The sequence below is a fragment of the Limulus polyphemus genome, unplaced genomic scaffold, assembly GCF_000517525.1.
Source record: "Limulus polyphemus unplaced genomic scaffold, Limulus_polyphemus-2.1.2 Scaffold11665, whole genome shotgun sequence".
Classification (NCBI taxonomy): domain Eukaryota; kingdom Metazoa; phylum Arthropoda; class Merostomata; order Xiphosura; family Limulidae; genus Limulus; species Limulus polyphemus.
The window spans coordinates 2,710-5,587 of NW_013677275.1; the positions used below are offsets into that span (position 1 = coordinate 2,710).

General features: G+C 30.1%; 1 protein-coding gene across 1 annotated transcript in view; it reads left to right on the top strand.

The window, feature by feature from the left end:
• Window positions 1–610: 610 nt before the first annotated feature.
• LOC111083858 (calcitonin gene-related peptide type 1 receptor-like) overlaps window positions 611–2,878 on the top strand; it is a gene marked incomplete at its 3' end in the record, with an annotated part of 10,610 nt that continues 8,342 nt past the window's right edge. The window contains exons 1-2 of the mRNA XM_022380567.1: window positions 611–689; window positions 1,815–1,875. The remainder of the gene's footprint in view (window positions 690–1,814; window positions 1,876–2,878) is intronic.

Here is a 2,878-nt window from a genome sequence, read left to right on the forward strand (position 1 = left end):
ATTAAATCTAGCTTCTCCAATGACGTTTCTAAAATATCCACTCTTTTAGCCTTCATGTATTAATGTGTTTTCTTCAACCAAAATAAATTTAATACGCCAGAGCTCGTCAACAGATTATCATCTACAGTTGATTAGAATTTCTTTGTGACTCGTGTAGCGGCTCAAAGCTAGTTTGTTCTCGTCCATCCTAAATAATCAGTAGATTATTAAACAGGTATTATTTGTGTGGCTTAAAACTGAATAGAATATCTTGAGAATAACTTTTTGTTTTAGATTTAACGCCTTAATAATGGGATATGAAGCGGGAAACTGGAGCCCAAAAGTCAATCTGATAATTCCGTATATGTAGAACAATTAGGTTATTAGCATTAGGTATTCACAAGCAGATGGTTCTGACACGCGGAGAAACATTGTTTGAAATATTAGCCATCACCCATTTACTGAACCAATATTTACGTAAGTTGGATTTCTTCTCCTATGTTACTAACATCTAGTACATCTTACAGGGAAGTTTTAAGATGTATTTACTGTTTTCTAGCCCGAATGTAAACTTCTGTTTGTTGCCACTAAATATTTCCGTATGACATCTTACATGTGGATGTTCTGTGAGGGGTTTTATCTCGACAGGCTCATTTCAGTAGCCTTTACTGAATGGAAGAACTTAACTCTCTTATACGCTATTGGTTGGGGTAAGTACCACGTGATCCTTATAATAATTTAAAACAATTTCAGTTAAAAGTATGAGCATATAAATATTAGGATTGTAACTCTCATATTTCAATATTAATATCTACTTAAACTAACCGAATATCATTGATATTAATATCTACTTAAACTAACCGAATATCATTGATATTAATATCTACTTAAACTAATCGAATATCATTGATGTTAATATCTACTTAAACTAACCGAATATCATTGGTATTAATATCTACTTAAACTAACCGAATATCATTGATGTTAATATCTACTTAAACTAACCGAATATCATTGATATTAATATCTACTTAAACTAACCGAATATCATTGATGTTAATATCTACTTAAACTAACCGAATATGATTGATATTAATATCTACTTAAACTAACCGAATATCATTGATATTAATATCTACTTAAACTAACCGAATATCATTGATATTAATATCTACTTAAACTAACCGAATATCATTGATATTAATATCTACTTAAATTAACCGAATATCATTGATGTTAATATCTACTTAAACTAACCGAATATCATTGATATTTATATTCAATACGATATTTTATAACATTACTGTTTCTGTAAGAATATTGTATCTATAAAATATCATTCGTAACTTGTAAACTGCATTGTCGAGTTTTCTTATTCTGTAACACTGTAATGTTGACTTTCCTTAATTTGTAACACTGTAATGTTGACTTTCCTTAATCTGTAACACTGTGATGTCGAGTTTTCTTATTCTGTAACACTGTAATGTTGACTTTCTTTAATCTGTAACACCGTGATGTCGAGTTTTCTTAATCTCTGACACTGTAATGTTGACTGTTCTTAATCTGTAACACTTCTATTTTCTCCAAGCTCTTTTTTAACTTTAAAATAACTCCTGGGGGCTCAGTTAAGAGCTTAGATATCACTAAAATATCGAGGTTCGATACTTACAGTAGGAATAGCGCAGATAGCTCTTGTGTTACTTTGAGCCTAAACACATGTAAATAAAAGTGTTGTTTATGAATTTTTCTCTGTTATTAATTATTCTTTTCATACTTCATCAAGTTGTTTTACAAGATATATTTATTGTTTTTTAACAGTTATTCATTTCCTACAGGGTTTCCCATAATTCCTGTCGGCATATACGCTGTTCTTCGCAAGTCATTGAAAGATGAGAGGTGAATTATTTGTTGATTTTTATTTTAACCACATTAATCACATTTGGAGATCTAAACAAAACTTGTCTATCATTGTTCCTTACTGTTTGTTTTATAACGTAAATAAAACGTTGTTTGAGTGGTTGGTTAAGCCTTTCTCTACAAAATTAAAATCTTATTATTTTCAGTTAGTAGCAGCAGTGTTTTTAGTGTTAGATAGTGTGATAACAACTGCAATGTTTTTAGTGTTAGATAGTGTGATAAAACCTACAATGTTTTTAGTGTTAGATAGTGTGATAACACCTGCAATGTTTTTAGTTTTAGATAGTGTGATAACACCTGCAATGTTTTAGTGTTAGATAGTGTGATAACACCTGCAGTGTTTTAGTGTTAGATAGTGGGATAACACCTGCAGTGTTTTAGTGTTAGATAGTGTGATAATACCTGCAGTGTTTTAGTGTTAGATAGTGTGATAAAACCTGCAGTGTTTTTAGTGTTAGATAGTGTGATAAAACCTGCAGTGTTTTTAGTGTTAGATAATATGATAAAACCTGCAGTGTTTTAGTGTTAGATAGTGTGATAAAACATGCAATGTTTTTAGTGTTAGATAATGTGATAAAACCTGCAGTGTTTTTAGTGTTAGATAATGTGATAAAACCTGTAGTGTTTTAGTGTTAGATTGTACACTAAAACCTCCAGTGTTTTTAGGGTTAGATTATATACTAATACCTGCAGTGTTTTTAGGGTTAGATTATATACTAATACCTGCAGTGTTTTTAGGGTTAGATTATATACTAATACCTGCAGTGTTTTTAGGGTTAGATTGTATACTGAAACCTCCAGTGTTAATCTTAATTAAAATATTGTACAGGATGAGTTTAATCTTAATTAATCATCCCTGTACAATAGTTAATTAAGATTAAAATATTGTACAGGGATGAGTTAATTAAGATAAAATATTGTACAGGGGATGAGTTAATTAAGATTAAGATATTGTACAAGGATGAGTTAATTAGGATAAAAA